Source organism: Euphorbia lathyris, chromosome 8 (genome assembly GCF_963576675.1).
Source record: "Euphorbia lathyris chromosome 8, ddEupLath1.1, whole genome shotgun sequence".
Classification (NCBI taxonomy): domain Eukaryota; kingdom Viridiplantae; phylum Streptophyta; class Magnoliopsida; order Malpighiales; family Euphorbiaceae; genus Euphorbia; species Euphorbia lathyris.
Window position 1 is genome coordinate 69,974,903 of NC_088917.1, and position 18,124 is coordinate 69,993,026.

Genomic DNA, 18,124 nt, shown 5'->3' on the forward strand with positions numbered 1-18,124 from the left:
TCAAAGGTTCAATGTGAAAAAATAATTGCTCAAAGATTTGATCCTTAAAATATGTAAAGTTTAAGGACTTAATTATAATTTTTACCTATATTTAATAATGAGATAACATATATCTCTGTGAGCAAACAATTAATTTAATTTAATTTAATTTAATTTCGAGTCTTTCTATTCCGTAATATATCTAGGCGGTGATTTTCACCTGGTCAGTTACTGACCAAATGAATTTGGTCAGTCATTAACCAGTTGAAAGTGAGGTCTTGTTTGATAAGTCACTTAATGACTTAAATTAAAATATTAAGCACTTATTTAATTTAAGTGCGTTTGAAAACAATTATTTTTCCACTGCTTAAATTAATAAATTAAGTTAAAAAGCACTTATTTTGGTAAGTCAAAATATTTAACTTAACATATTAAGTTAAACATTATCAACTAATATTTTTATAATAATTATATCACTCAATATTTTCAGCACTTATAATATTCAGCACTTAAAATTCAGTACTTATTTTTTCAGCACTTAATTTTCATTTTTATCAAACAACACCTACTGTCAAGCACTGTCTACTACTGGTATCTCACGATCTATGATATTGAAGATACAGATTTAAGCTTCTCTGATATATTTCTCGTTTGTAATATTCTGTAAATGAAACGATTATTTTTTTTCTAAAAAATCCACTTATTCTAGTAAGTTAAAATATTTAACTTAATTTTTTTATAGTTTATTTGATTTTTCAGTTTCGAGGCTCGTCGAACACACTTGAAAATAGGAAAACTTGAAATTGGGGTGGATTTGAAGTGGAATTCAAAACATTGGAGAAATAATATTTTCAACTTGCTTTGGTTGTTGTTTGTGTGCCTTACTTTGTAACTAGCCTTTAAATCATAAGTTACCACTATGAACTTTTGATACAGGAGGGTTGGGAGTTTTATGTGCTATTAGTTAAGAGAGACAAATTTTATGTGTTATTAGTTAAGAGAGACAAATTTTATTTCACAACATGTGTGTCAATTTTTTTACCATGCTATTCCAAAACAAATATAATCAATATAATCATATAAATACCGATCACTAATAATTAATTATTAGTTATTTATTTTTTTTTGTCAGAACTATCGTGCGATCAATTTACTTTGGTGTTTTTCTTATTGATGGCAGTGCCGTCATTTTCGAATATAGATATTATATAATTGAATTGTTTTTGTTTTTCTTGAAAACTAACCTAAAGAATTTCTACGAAAGTTTGAATGAATTTGAATGGATCATTGCATACATATCTATTTTTTTTATTTATAGGTGCTAGAACGAGAAAAAAAAAAACGGTTCCAAGAAAAAAATGGAATGATGTAGAATTTAATACGTTTTTTTAATATCCATGTTCGAGGCACTACTCTTGGTAAAAGAAGTGGAGGGGGATGAATTAACCATATAATGAAAATAGACAATGAAACAGTGTTTATCTCCTCCCTAATGATTTAATTGTTAAATTCCAACTATTAATTTTATAATTAATTATTGAGATGAATTAACCATATAATGAAAATAGAAAAATTTGTTATTAACTTTAAAGATGAGGGTCAATTTTGTCCTTTTAAATGTTATTGTAGATAATTAAATTTATTTTTATTACGGCCCTGTTTGGTAAAGAGTTTTTTGGAGGAAAATTAGAGGTTTGAGCCACTTTAGAGGTTTTGACTAGTCAAACCTCTAACAGTGGTCTTCGGTAAAAAGAACTTTGAAAGAGGTTATTAGGTCCAAAAAGCTAATTTTGAAAAAACTCATTTTAGAAGGTTTTTCAATTAGCTTATTGTTCCATCTCTTTTTATGGATATTTTTACCCCTAATTAATACTATTTAATCTCAAATAAATATTTTACCATGTCCTTATTTGTCATTTTACACAAACAACTATTAGCAATCACCTAAATTTTATCAAACAAGTTTACACAATCCCTAATCAAATCAGTTAGTCAAATCCACTAACTAAAAAGGTAATCAGCTAACCCTTATAAGCTAACAATTAATTGTCAAACAAGGCCATAAAATTCCTCAATGTTGTTTCCGTGATAAAGCTTTCAGTTTCTGTTTTTTTTTTGGTAAATTACATTTATGGCCGCTAAACTTTATCCATTTTTAATTTATGGCCATTAACATTTAATCCTTAACAGTATAACCACTAAAGATTTTTTAACACTGGTGGCCACTCAACTTTAACTAACTCCTCAAAATAACTGTTAAAGACTTTAAAATGAAAATATTAAAAAATTAAAGGTTTTCATAACAACATTTACCATGAAATCACATTTTTTATTTTCTAAAATCACCTTTATTAGAGCTTTCTCTCTCAAAAAATTCATGCTCTCTCACCTAACCAAACCACACTTAAATGACCTCAAAACGAAAATGTTCAAGAATTAAAGTTCCTCAAAATATCATTAACTCTTCGAATTTTTTATTTTGAGGCATTGAGTGGCCATCGATGTAAAAGAAAAGTATGTAGTTCAGTGGTCATACCGTTAAGAATTTAAATTCAGTGGCCATGGATGTAATTTACCCAGCATTTCAGTTTAATTTTATTCTTTATTAAAAAATGCCAAAAAAATATATATAATAATACGCAAAAGGAGGATCTGTATATGGTAATTTAAAGAAGTAGATAGCTGGTATACCATAAAATAGAATAAAAATATATTAAGACAACCCATTTCAGTTTCATTTTATTTTATTTTTTTTTGAAACAAACAGAAAAAAATTTATTAACCAATATCAACAAAGAATACAGGAAATCTGGCGGCACAGAAAACCACTCGTCAATACAACTCAAGTTAGATGCTTTCCTAGCTAACATATGGGCAACGGTATTAGCGGAACGTTTAACAAATGAAATAGAGCCATAAGAAAGCTCGTTAAGAAGGTAACAACAATCTTTGACTATGACGTTATAAGGAGAAGGAGCCTCTAACGGGCGAGCCATTGATTGAACAAGAATTAAAGAATCGGTTTCGATCAACACTTTAGACCAACCACAAGACTTTATCCAACTAAGAGCTTCCTGGATGGATAAAGCTTCCACTAACGCCGGATCAGCACAAAATTCAACCCCCCTAATTTTAGCAGCGACAAATAAACCTCTATCATTCCTAACAATCACCCCGAACCCCGCTGATTCTGATGCCGGGAAAAGTGCAGCATCAACGTTGATCTCCAGAAAGTCCGCCGGGGGCCGAACCCAATGAACACCAGCAGTCGCGACAACGGAACTCAGAGGATCAACTTCCGCCTTCGCCTTCCTCCAAGCCTCCAAAACAGCCTTTGCGTTGTTAACGAGCACCGCAGCCGGGGAATCGCGGTTATTCCAAATCACGTTATTTCTGTTATTCCAAATACTCCAACACAGAACAGCCACAAGTTCCTGTAAATCCCTTGATTTAGAACACAACCACTTCCAAAAATCCACCATGGAATGAAATTGATTACCTATATCTCCGATAGGGGATAGGCACCAAACCGATCTAGCCGTGTTGCAATGGAGGAAAGCATGAGAAGTATCTTCAGCAGCAGCAACATTACAAATCTCACATAATTCTGATATTTGAACCAGCCTACTAACCAAAGCAACCTTGGAAAGAAGACTATAAGAGAGGATTCGCCATAGCAAGTCTTTCACCTTTGGGGGAATAGAAAGATTCCATAGTGAATTCCACATAGGGAGAGGAGGATGGGCCACCATGTCGAATGAGTTTCTCATCAATCTTTTGTAGCCGCTTTTTACAGAATAGCGCCCATTTCTCTCATCCGTCCAGTACCAAAAGTCATCATCACATCGGCGACTTAAAGGAATTTTAAGAATAAGCCCAATATCTCTAGGCACAAGAAAACCTTCCATAAATTCCTTATCCCAACACCGAGATCCCTCCTTCATTAAATCAGCCACCAATTCAACCCCTAACCCAGCCAATTTATCACTTTCAATGTAAGGAAAGGTGTCATCCGGCAGCCAAGGGTCCTCCCAAATTCGTGTATTTTCTCCCGATCCCATACAACGTCGAACACCATCCTTCAACACCTGCTGCCCGCTCATAATGCCGCCCTGGACAGGAATCTCGCTTTCCAGCTTCTCAGTCTAACCCGTACTCGATCCTCCACATAACGAAATACCTCAGATTTGTTTCTACCAATGACCGTCGGCAATCCAAGATAGGATTCCGGTTCAGACACAACAGACACCCCTAGCGTCGAACATGTAGCTTGCTTATCGACCTCTGGATAGTGCTTACTGAATGATATTGATGATTTAGAAAAATTAACTTATTGCCCAGAAGCAAGCTCGTAGTCATAGAGACACCTCTTGATCGCAAGGGCCTCCGCCTGAGGACCAGGACTGCCAGACTCCATTTGCATCTTTTAGCCGCTCAAAACAATTTTTCTTTCGCCTAGTGTTAGCCGCTGTATGAAAGAATTTTGAATTTACATCACCACCTTGGAGCCAGAGTTTCTTAGCTCTTTGTCTCCAATAGTCTTCCTGCTGTAACAAAGCCGTTTCAAGCTTACCCCTAAGCTCAATCATCATACCTTGGGAATGAGGGTCCCCCCGCCATTTTAAACGTTTAAGCTCAGCCCTAAATTCGGCAATCTGAGCCGAAAATTTCCTTCGTAGCTCCTCCCCCCATTCATACAAAATCATTCCACATTTAGTTTGCCTAGCCACAATGGTCAAGCTACCCTCAGTATTCCAGGCCGATACCACTCTGTCACGACACTCCGCCTCCCGACACCAAGAGTTTTCAAATCGGAACTTACGCCGCCCCACCTGACTCATCACAACCGGCATCAGAACAAGAGCTGAATGATCAGAACACGGAGTATCTTCATTCAGAATTATTGCATCAGGGAACACCTGTAACCAACTAGCCGAGGCAAAACCATGGTCCAATTTTTCCTCAACAAAATTATCAGTACCCCGACTTTTCTCCCAGGTAAATTTAAAACCGGCCATTGGCAGCTCAATCAGATTACAGAAAGCTATGGTATCCGCAAAGCCCTGAAGTAAACTAGGTGGGTGACGTCTACCCCCCCTCTTATCCGATTGAAGAGTCATATCATTAAAATCTCCAATTATTATCTAAGGAAGACTATGATCGAGAGAGAGATCCTTCAACATCCTCCAAGAATCCGCACGGTGATTCCGCTCCGGGAACCCGTAGAAACCGGTTAATCGATACTCCGACAAACCTGGAAAAGATACACGAACGTCAATGAAATTACGCGAAGAACCCAAGAGATTTAATGTACCATTTTTCTTCCAAAGAATAGCAAGACCACCCCCGTTATTAATAGCATCAATAGAAAACAGCCCATCATAAGAAATCTTTCTCCTAACAGCTTCCAACTTTTTACGATTACATTTAATCTCCATAAGAAAAATGAACACATGATTGAATTTGGACACAAGATCACAGCTTAGAGTACTCATGCTCCTAAGCGGGTCTGAGAACCAGAACCCGCCAAAACCACGTTTTTTGATCCGCTATCACATTCCATATGCTCATTACTGTCCTATCTACGTCTTTTAGTATCCGCAATCAACAATATATCGTTACTATTCAGATCCACTTCTACATTCCGAGCCTTAGGACCAGCCTCAACCTCCAGATGAGAAGCCAGAAGAAAACAAGACTGTGGGGGGGGGGGGGGGGCAGCACTCCTACGATTCGGTGCCCGCAGCCAGCCGCTGTAAATACGTGGTGCCGAATAAGCATCTTCCAGCTCAAGCAAAGCCGGGCAAGACCTCTCAGTGTGACCAAGAATGCCACAATAAAAGCAAAAGGAAGGTAATCTCTCATACTGGAATTTTATCCATGAAAATTCGCCACCAGCACGCCCAACCTTCATCTTCCTCTTGAGCGGGAACCTTCATCTTCCTCTTGAGCGGGAACGTGATATCAATTCCCACACGAATCCGCATATAAACCCTACCAGGCCTATTGAAATTGTTCGCATCAGCATCCAAATAATCCCCCAAATACGCTCCAATCCTAGCCGCCACAGCTTCCGACATAAAACCTCCTGGTAAATCACATATTTGTACCCAAAAAGCGGCTTTATTCAACTGTGCAGAATTGTGATCCTGTTCTGGCTCCAGTTTCTCCACCACCAGCAAATTCTGATCAAAGGACCATGGTCCGCCCTGGATAACTCTATCCCTTTCCAATGGATGAAAGAAATCAAAACGAAATCGATTAGGACCAAGAACTTCCACACACATACCCCTAGATGGCATCCATAAATCAACGAATTTGGCCTTCATTAGCGCCACACGGATCGGACGGCCAGTTAGTAATCTACCAATTAAACTCCATGCCGCAATTTTTGGCTGTGCATTTATTTCTCCTTGTTCAAAGACCAGTCCCGACTCCTGTTCCTCCTCCAAAATCACATCATCAAGAATCGCCTGCTCCCTTTCCATGATTAACCAGAGGAACCCCAAACCAGCATAAACAGATGAAAAGAGAAAACAAACGATGGCAAATCCCTGAGTCAGAATTAAAAATCACGTACCAAACAGGATCGAGGGCAAGACAATAACAAGAATTCCACAACCTCTCATCGGACGAGCCAGAACCCCAAACAGCAAACTCGCAGACGAACAGCAAGAGCAACGGCGATTAACACAAGACCAGAGATGAAACCGAGAGTCAAGAGACAAACAGAACCAAAACAAGGACCAGAATTAAAGCGCAGGCAGCCGCAGAGGAGGGCAAGATCGCAAGAACCGCAGATCGCAAAGAGAAAACCCCAAAACTTTCTTAGAAAAAAACAAAAAGCGCCGCAGCTAACTTTTAATCCAGTTTCATTTTATTTATTTATAGGCATGTATCTTATTTTTACCTAATTGGACGTTACCATGTAGTGAAAATGTTCTAGGTTTGTCACTAACAATTTCTCATTGAAATTCACTTAAAATTTATTGAATAATAATAATAATAAAATATATTTTTAATTAAATTCTAGATGACCCATTTGGAAAGTGTACCAGTCCATCCAAATCCAGGGGCATTTTATTTTGATTTTCTATAGATGACGTAAATTTAATGGGATTAGGTTTAAAACTTTTTAATTTCAATTTAATTAAAAAATTCATTGGTTAGTTTTAGAAATACTAGATATATATTATTTATTTTTGTATAAATTAAATGAATGAATATGGTTGATATTTCAAATGCCAATCAAGTGGTGTAGAAAATATTTTTCAAAAAAAAAAAAAAATTGGTATAGAAAATAATTGTCGTGTGACCAAGAGGTCACAGGTTCAAGTCTTAGGAGCGGCCTCTTGCGAAATAAATTGACAGGAGAAGATTTGCCCCCAGTACATCCTTGTGGTGGGACTCCTCCCCGGACCCTTGCTAAGCGGGGACACGTAGTGCACCGGGCCGCCCTATAGAAAATAATTGTCTCATGTATGTTACAGCTTAATTTTAGGACAAATTACAAATCTAGACCAACGGAATGAGTCTATTAATATATTTTACCCACTTTGCTTCCATCTCACCAAATTAGACACTTGTTGGTCCCGTGTGATTAGTTCCAGGGGGGTTAGGAACTAATATAATTTTTTCGTTTTAATTATGCTGACTTAATATAATTCTTTGAGTTTCACAACTCAGTTTTGGTCAGCACGACCGAGTGAGGCGTAAGACGGCTTTAGTCAGATACTGACTAGAGCTGTTTTACTTGCGAGTTGGAAAATGAGACTTTTGTGGTCAGCTTCCAACTCAACACTCTGATTTACTCAGTGTTAGTTTAAACAATTTATATACTGAGTAAATATAGCAACCAACACATACAAATATATATTAAGAGAGAGTTAGAAATTACTCAGCACGACTTATCCTGGTTCGGCCTCTCCGCCTACGTCCAGTCTCCAGAATCCCTCCGGGCTTTTTCAATCCAATACTGAGCTCTTTAAAGGTAGAGCACAAACCGTTTACAAGGCAGTTGAATATGCAAGAGTACCTTCCTCTATTCGTCTACTCAACTCCGACTAAATGCTATAACCGAACACCTAGATTTCTCTACCGCTGAATACTTAAAACCGAGTACTCAGCACAACTCTCTCAATTTTACAATTGATACAAACTTGTTCTTTTTCAGACAAAGAACACTTTAGATGATTACAAAATCAAACTAGCTTTTACACAGAGATAGAAATTTGGTGTAAGATCTTTTTCTTGTTTTGATGTGCTTTGTATGTATACTCTTTTTCTCTTGTATTTCGGCAAAGGATCCAAGAAGTGTACTTGTCCTTTTATAGTTGAAATCTGAAGATACAATGATTTGAATCCGGAATTTTCCATTGGATTCAAACGACTTTTTCTTGCGACATGTTCTGGTCAGCTTCAGATTTGCAGGCCAATCCTGTCGTCTGAATTTTGCAGGCGCCAGGCTTGTCTTCTTCTCGCAGGTTTGTCTTCTTGTACAGGTTTCGTCTTTTAGCTAGCGGACAGTTGACCCATGCATCTCGAAATTGACTCTGTGCGTAATTCCGAGGTTTCTATTATTGGTGCAGACAGTTGTCGGATCTTGTCTTTTAGCAAACGGATCATTTATGTTGTCCTTAAAATCATTCAGCATGACTTTGATAGCCGTTGTCTTCGATTGTTGCCAATTCTGATACTGAGTTGCCTTTCAGTCAGCTTCCACGGCCAGCTTCGTTCTACAAGACATAGTTCCAAAGAAGACTTTTCTTCTTTTATGCTGAGTTGCTTTTAACTCAGCTTCTGTGGTCAGCTTCGTTCTGTAAGCTTTGGTCCTGAAGAAGACTTTCCTTCTGAGTCATTCTTTACTCAGTCCATGCTATGTAATCATGCTGACTACGTTCTGTCTTAATTTGATTCCTGTTCTTATAGATATTCTTATACTCAACATTGAACAAACGCATTAGTACAATTAAATCAAAGCACTTAAATTTAATTGTCTTAATCATGGATTAACTTAAATAATTTTGTCAAATCAAAATCATGTTGGAAAGGTGTTTCAACAAACTCCCCCATTTTGATGTTGGCAAAAATATTTACTTATGGAACTCAGGTTTGAAATTCCCATGATTGAATTGTCTTTCGTTCTTCTGAAATTACTCCCCCGTAAGGGTTGCATCTATTTGATTTAATTTAACTCTAAACCTTCCAAGATTTAATTGAGAAAAATCAAAACATGCTTGTACTGACTAAGTTCAATTCTAGACCTTCTAAGATCTAATTCAGATGAGCCTAGGTCAGCTTTCAGAAGAGGTTAATATGTTGGGACATGTGTTTACTCAGTTTGATACACGGTCAGTTTTAGGTATCAGAGAGATTATATCTATTAATTTATGTATCAGAGCAAAGTGTTTTCAGGTATCTGAGTAAATGTGTGTTGAGAGTTTTTCACATGCATGTTCCCTCTTTTTTTTCGATTTTTTGTTCATTTAAGACAGTTCAGCTGTTAAGCCCAAAATATACCTAAAATATCCTATATAAATACGATAAATTTACATTAAAATCATGCTAATTATATTCATTTAGAATACTTTTACGTCTTTATTTACTTCTTTGATGCAAGGTACCTAAATATTTGGTAAAATCCAAATAGGAGCGAAAACGGAGCTAAAACGGAGCTAAAATGGAGGAAAACCTTAAAAACGTACCGAGAATGCATATCAGCCAGAAGAACGCTCGAGGAGGACGAAAAACAGTCGAACGCCAGGGAGGAAAACTCTCTGTCGCGACTGAGATTCTCAAAATCTCAGTCGCGACTTACGGAGGCCAGACCGAGGGAAAACAACGTATTCAAGCTCGCCCCTATACCCCCTGTCGCGACTGATATTTTCAGAATCTCAATCGCGACAGCAAGTCTTCCTGCACACAAAACACATGTTTAATTCAGAAAAACGCGTCTGTTCGTTCGGATAAAAGCAACCCTTCACCAGCAGACACGACCCGTCATTTACAACCCTTCAACAACTATAAATAAGTGATCCATTTCAGAAATCAAGGTTGGTTAAGTTGGAAAAGTTAGAGAAATTAGAGAAGAAAGTTGTTATGTTGAGTTTCTGATTCAGAAAAGAATCAGAAAGTTAGATTTCATTTCTGTAAACAATCGTGTTGTACACGAATTGTATTTAGATTAGTTATAAACACAGTATTAGTTTAGTTTTCATTCTGATAGTGGACGGGACCAGTCTCTATTCCAAAGATCCAGCGAGAAGAATTGACGGCTGAAGCGCATATGGTTTGACGAGCCTACGAAGTTTGAGAGAAAGATTGACGACCCGGATCTCAAAGTCTTCGTTACAATGCTATCTAAGTTTCTACTTCTCTGTTAACTTGTGAAAATTCACATTTCAATTAATGATATACTTATTTATTCAATATATTCTTACTGTTGTTATTTTGATATTGTTCTGACAAAATGATTTTCAAAATGATATATTGGTGTTTTTATTAAAACGTTCTATTCCATCTTATTCTTATAAGAACTTTGTTGAATACTTAACAAATTTAGTTTTTATGGATGACATGATCGCTGATCGCGGCTTATCAGAAGTAAAACACTAGTTTGATTAAGGTAGGAATCGTCTCTACGCTAGAGGGATTTCTATGGTTCGAAGCCATTTAATTGAGTAAATTATTATATTGTTACATGTCCATAATCTCACAAAGTTAAAGTTGTTTACTTTGCTTTATGAAAATAAGATCTATTTCATTCCGATTACGGAAGTATCTGTTTTGTAATCAAAATTCCAAACGGAATTGTTCTCTAAACTCGATATAATCTTTCTATCTAATCCTAATTTACCAAAACCTATTCCATCAACTAAACGTATTTCTTTTATTAAACCTAAACACGTGATTAAACCGAATTAAATAAAGTTTTAGTTAAAAAGCGTTCCCTGTGGGTTCGATATCTTTTATTACTACAAGCGTATACCGTGCACTTGCGGAAATCGCTCAATAAGTTTTTGGCGCCGTTGCCGGGGAACGCCAAAATTTTTGACAAAATTTTAAATTTTTCGTGTTTTATTCCGAATCTAGGTTTAAACATATTTATTCTAACTTTTATAATTTAAAAGTTTTCCTATACTAATTTATTTATTTATCAAATTATGTTTTGTAGGTAGTTTCGGTTCGTGCAAGATTTCAGGTTCATGCGCAGTTCTCGAAGTTCAGGCATTGCACCAGACCCTATAGACCTAGAAATTGAGAAAACCATTAGGAAGAACAAGAAAAATAAGAAAAACAAAAATAAGACCCCAGTAAAAACACATACCGAGCCAGAAAAAATGGCAGACCCACCAACACTTATGGAATACGCTAGGCCAGGTGTGGCCGGTGTAACCAATAGTATCGTTAGATCCAGAATCACCGCAAATCAATTTGAAATTAAGCCAGCTTTGCTTAATATGTTGCAAAATAATGTAACATTTTACGGGTTACCTAACGAAAATCCTAACACCCATTTAACAAATTTCCTAGAAATTTGTGACACATTTAAAATTCCAGACGTGACTGCAGAAGCAATCAAACTTCGCCTCTTTCCTTTCACTTTGAAGGATAGAGCCAAAGAATGGTTAACTTCTATGCCAGCCGCAACTTTTGCCACTTGGGAACAATTAGCCCAAGCGTTTTTATCTAAATATTTTCCTTTAGCAAAAACCGCAAGAGTCATAAAGGAGTTAACATCTTTTTCTCAAAATGATAATGAGACCCTTTATGAAACTTGGGAACGTTTTAAAGAACTTCAACGTTTATGCCCACACCACCAATTACCCGCTGAACTTTTAATGCAAACATTTTACAATGGACTGAATCCTACAACTAGGGGTTCATTAGATGCTATGTCGGGAGGGCTATTTATGAAGAAAACATCAGCCCAAGCGAGAGAACTTTTGGAGGAAATGGCAATCAATAGCAGTATGTGGCCCGCGGAACGTGGACATATACCGGTGGCAAAACCATCATCCTCAACCTCATCGTTAGTTAAAGGTATAGTTGAACTTGATCCAGTCGCGATGCTACAAGCCCAATTTTCTGCTTTATCGTATAAAATTGACAAATTTATGGCACCGCGCGATACCAATGGTAATCCAATCCAAACGGATGTGGATTACGAAAATATGAGTGAGATTGAACAGGTAAATTTTGTCCAAGGGCAAAACCAAACTAATAATCCTTACTCTAATACTTATAATTCTGGATGGAGGAATCATCCTAACTTTAATTGGAAAGATAACAGTAACAATAATATTAGTGCTAATCAAAATCGTACCACTAATTATCAAAATCAGTCAAGAGATACGATTAGCACTTTATCTTCTAAAATCGACAAGTTTATAGATGCTATCAGTGGAAAAATAAGTAATCACGACGATGGTTTTAAACGGATCGAAAATAAATTCGATCAGCTTATTAAAAACCACTCATCTAGCATCCATAATTTGGAGGTTCAAATTGGTCAACTTGCTAAATCAATTCCATCCCGAAAAGAGGGAAGTCTTCCCAGCCATACGGAAGAAAATCCGAAAGAGCAGGTGAAGGCTATTACTCTTCGTTCAGGAAAAAATTATCAAGGGCCTGAAATGCCCAAAGATGCAACATTACAAGGAACTGATTTACCGAAGTCCAAAGAAGATATCTTAAACACAAATATTTCACCATTTGACACAGGTACTAAAACTTTTGTACCCAAACCACCTTTTCCGCACAAAGTTCGAAATAAGGACTATGATAAACAACTTCTAACGTTTTTGGATAAACTTAAAAATTTGCATATTAATTTGACGTTTATGGATGCAATAACACAAATTCCTAACTATGGTAAGTTTTTAAAGGATTTGATTTCAAAGAAAATCAGTTGGGAAGGAATTTCATCCATTTCGTTAACTGCAGACTGTAGTTCAATAGTATCAAGTAATTTGCCCACTAAACTCAAGGATCCCGGATGTTTTACTATTCCGTGTAAGTTGGGAGATATTGAATTCCCAAGTTGTCTTTATGATTTAGGAGCAAGTATAAACTTAATGCCATTGTCTATTTTTAACAAGTTAGGTTTAGAAGAAGATATCAAACGTACCAATATGGTTTTGCAATTAGCGGATCAAACCACTAAAAGGCCGTATGGTATAATTGAAGATGTTTTAGTCAAAGTCGATAAATTTATTTTTCCTACCGATTTTGTTATCTTAGACTTTGCATATGATGTAAATAGCCCTTTAATTTTTGGCAGACCATTTATGAACATGGGACGCGCTCTAGTAGATGTGTCGGAAGGGAAGGTAGTTTTAAGGATAGGAGAAGATAAGGTCGAGTTTAACATGAACAAAGCGATGAAATACCCTATGGAGGAATTCGCTTGTATGAAACTTGATTTAGTCAAGGAATGTGTCAATGATGTAATTCAAAGTGAAGAAATAATTGAACCTATAGTAGACGAGGAATTAGATGATAAGGACCCAGAGCCTTCGATTCGAGAAGATGGACCAGTTCCACCTTCAATTGTAACACCCCCTAAATTAGAACTTAAAGAGTTACCCAGTCATTTGAGGTACGCTTTCTTAGGCGAAGGCGATTCTCTACCTATAATTATTTCTAACAAATTAACAAGCGATCAAGAAGAAAAATTGAAAGAAGTTGTTAGAAATAGGATAGGTAGTATGGGATGGCAAATTTCAGACTTAAAAGGAATTAATCCTAGTATAGTAATGCATAGAATCCACTTAGAAGAGGATAAGCCACCTAAAGCGGATAGGCAAAGACGCTTAAATCCGAACATGAAGGAAGTAGTAAAAAATGAGATTACTAAACTTTTAGACAATGGAATCATTTATCCGATCTCGGATAGTGAGTGGGTTAGTCTAATCCATTGTGTACCTAAAAAGGGAGGCATAACTGTTGTAAGAAATGATGAAGGTGAACTTATACCTACACGAACCACCACCGGTTGGAGGGTTTGTATAGACTATAGGAACCTAAACAAAGCAACCAGGAAAGATCATTTTCCTCTACCTTTCATTGATCAAATGATCGAAAGGATAGCCGGTCATGCATTTTACTATTTTCTAGACGGTTATTCCGGATTCTTTCAAATTTACATTTACCCGGATGACCAAGATAAAACAACCTTCACATGTCCTTACGGAACTTTTGCATATAGGAGAATGCCTTTTGGTTTATGTAATGCACCAGCAACTTTTCAACGATGTATGACATCAATATTTAATGACTTCATTGAAGACATAATGGAAGTTTTCATGGATGATTTTTCAGTTTATGGAGATTCTTTCAATGCATGTTTACAGAACTTAGATAAAGTATTGTCTAGATGTGAGGAAACGAATTTAGTTTTAAATTGGGGAAAATGTCATTTCATGGTAGACGAAGGAATTGTTTTAGGTCATAAAATTTCTGAAAAAGGTTTAGAAGTGGACAGAGCAAAGACTTCAGTTATAGAAAAATTACCCCACCAACCACTGTTAGGGGAGTAAGATCATTTTTAGGTCATGCAGGTTTTTATAGACGGTTTATAAAGAACTTTTCTGTAATTTCCAAACCACTTACTAATTTGCTTATGAAGGATTCAACTTTTGATTTTAATAAAGATTGTTTACAAGCTTTCAATACCTTGAAAACGGCTTTAGTCAGTACACCAATAATATCAAAACCCGATTGGAATCTACCTTTCGAAATTATGTGTGATGCGAGTGACTTAGCTGTAGGATGTGTATTAGGTCAAAAGAAGGATAAGAAACTTCATGTTATATATTATACGAGGCACACATTGTCCGGTGCACAACTAAATTACACCACAACTGAAAAAGAAATGTTAGCAGTAGTTTTTGCATGTGATAAGTTCCGATCTTATTTGTTAGGATCTAAAGTTATCATTTATACTGATCATGCAGCTTTACGATATTTATTTGCTAAGAAAGATGCAAAACCACGTCTTATTAGATGGGTTTTACTATTGCAAGAATTTGACATTGAGATTAAAGACAAAAAGGGAGTTGAAAACCTGGTCGCCAATCATCTATCAAGACTTGAGGATGAAAACGGTCCCATCGGTGAAACATCAGGCATTCGAGATGATTTCCCTGATGAACATCTCATGCAATTACAAAGTGTCATAACTCCATGGTATGCAGATATAGCCAATTACTTAGCTGCACATGTTGTGCCAGATGGATTGACTTACCAGCAAAAGAAGAAATTCTTTTCAGAAGTTAAGAAATATTTTTGGGAAGATCCATTCTTGTTCAAAACATGCGGCGATGGAATACTTAGGAGATGTGTTAGTGAGTTTGAACATGACTCTATAATGATAGAATGTCATGCTAGCGCTTACGGAGGTCATAATAGCGTAAGCAAAACAGCAGCTAGAATACTTGAATGCGGATTCTTTTGGCCTACTATGTTTAAAGATGTCCGTTCATTTATTCTCCGCTGTGATAAATGTCAAAGAACGGGGAATATAGGAAGGAGAGATGAGATGCCTCTTAAGAACATATTGGAAGTTGAAATCTTCGACGTATGGGGAATTGATTTCATGGGTCCTTTTCTTCTTTCTTTTGGCAAAAATTATATATTAGTAGCCGTAGATTATGTTTCAAAGTGGGTTGAAGCAATTGCAACCCCGACAAATGATTCTAAAGTAGTTGTTAAGTTTTTAAATTCAATATTCTGTCGATTTGGAGTTCCTAGAGTTATGGTAAGCGACGGTGGTACTCACTTCGTAAATAGAGCTTTTGAGTCACTTATGAAAAAATATAGAGTACACCATCGTATCTCTATACCGTACCATCCTCAAACGAATGGTCAAGCAGAAATTTCAAATAGAGAACTCAAATGGATACTTGAGAAAACAGTTTCGTCTTCTAGAAGAGACTGGGCACATAAACTTGACGATGCACTATGGGCATACCGTACTGCATTTAAAACACCTATCGGGATGACACCTTATAGATTAGTCTATGGTAAAGCTTGTCATTTGCCGGTTGAATTAGAACATAAAGCATATTGGGCTATAAAAACCCTTAATTATGATTTGCAGAGCGTAGGGAAAAAGCGTTTGTTTGACTTAAACGAGTTGGATGAATTACGCTATTTGTCCTACGAAAATGCGAGCATTTATAAGGAGAAAATTAAAAAGTGGCATGATGCCAAAATCAAAATTAAAAACTTTAATGTTGGAAATAAGGTCTTACTTTTTAATTCTAGATTAAAATTATTTCCAGGTAAGCTAAAATTTAGATGGGCTGGACCATTTTTGGTTGTTCAAACATTTGATTACGGAACATTGGAGCTAGAAAAGTCTAATGGCGACCGATTTAAGGTCAATGGTAATCGTTGCAAAATTTATTTCAACGGAGCTCCTATTCAAGCAATTGAATCCGTGGATAAATTTTATAAAAATTAATTTCTTTGATTTTTATGTTTTCAATTTATAGCTTTTCTTATTTTCATTCTTTTTCTTTTTAATTTATTGTTTTCTTTTTAATTTATTTACTTTAATTTTTTTTTTTATCATTAAGTACAAATGAGTTTTATTCACATTAAAATTTTAATTTAGTTATGTTTTGAAATTTTCATTAAGTGTTAAGTGTTATTTAGAAATTATATATGCAGAAATCTCAGTTGAGATTTTCTATGTTCCAGGATTTGGAAATCTCAGTTGAGATTCCGAAAATCTCAGTTGAGAAATTTTCTGTCTTTTTACATTTGAAATAACTGTAAGTGATTACAGTCTTCTTTCTTTAAAATTTTCTGTCAGTTGAATTGAAGAGGTATCATTCTGACACCTATTTCTTTCTAACAGACATAACCTTTCACTATTAGTTCTTATATATTCCTGTAGGATCAGACTTCTTCCATTTTACTTCATCTTTCTAAATTTCTTTCTCAAGTTCTCAAATCCTACAGACTTCATTTTTCTTTTCTATCACAAACATGACTAAGTCTTTGAAGAACATTCAAAAACAAAATCCTTCTCGAAAGGAGAAAGTTGATATCTCCGATAGATATGGAGCATGGTTTCCCATTTATAACCATGACGAGGGGAAACGTTTTATGCAATTCAGATATGCTCAGTTCTTTGGCATGATGTATCTGGACGAGTTTCTGAACGAGGAACTCGGGATAAGCGAAGCAATTGATCGCTATCTGACTAATTTGGGTTGGTCCAAACTTGTTCATATGAAATTTCCTATTATTGGAAATTGGGTTCTGGAATTTTTCTCCACAGTTAGGTTCGTCAACAAGAGACGTGTTCATCTCAGTTTTCGTTGTGAGGGGGAGGTATTCACTTTTGGCTATCCAGAACTTCACAATTGGTTTGGATTTCCACCCCGAGACACAACTCAACACCATCCTGGAAGGGATATGACTTCTAGAGACATATGGAGGATGCTAACAGGATTTAGGCGATTCAATCCACGTCTTGCCTTTATCAAATCCATTAAATTCTAATTCTATGCTGTATCTGCATAAATTCCTCTGTCACAGCCTTTTTGGTCGAGTCAGTAGCAATATTGTGAAAGATACTGATCTTTATGTGTTGGGCGACATTTTCCAAGACAAATCAGTTAACTCCTCAAAGATTTTAATGGAGGGGTTAGTTGCTGCTTCCCGTTCGAAGAAACAGAAGATTGGGTTCGCCAACATCATATGTGGAATAATTTTAGGAGCCAAGGGAACCATTTCTGTTCCTTGGACTGATACAGAACCATACCCGATTTTAGACTACGAGTTCTTGGAGAACGAGGGACTTGTTAAACGAGTTTTTCGTTCTGGTCCAACATTCCTTTCTGCACCAGAGAGGCAAGTCTTCGTTCAAACGAAGATTAAAAGGGCCAATGCACGTCGTCTGTCATTTAGTTAGGGATATATATATTTTATGTGTTTCTGTTTGTTGTTTTTAATATATATATGAGTGCTTGATTGTAAATTATGTTTTTATAATGTTTCTATATAGATGTATATGGTATTGTTTATATTTTGTCAAAGGATAAATAAAAGTGCATTAATTCTTTAGTTTATTTCTTTTATCTTAAAGAACAACCTTTGGGTTTCCTTTAATTTAATGTTTTAGTTTTGT

General features: G+C 36.1%; 1 non-coding gene across 1 annotated transcript; it reads right to left on the reverse strand.

Moving 5' to 3' along the window:
* Positions 1–11,696: 11,696 nt before the first annotated feature.
* On the reverse strand, positions 11,697–11,803 carry LOC136204988 (small nucleolar RNA R71). Its single transcript, XR_010675797.1, has one exon. It is a non-coding gene; the product is annotated as a small nucleolar RNA R71 (small nucleolar RNA).
* Between the last annotated feature and the right edge of the window lie 6,321 nt (positions 11,804–18,124).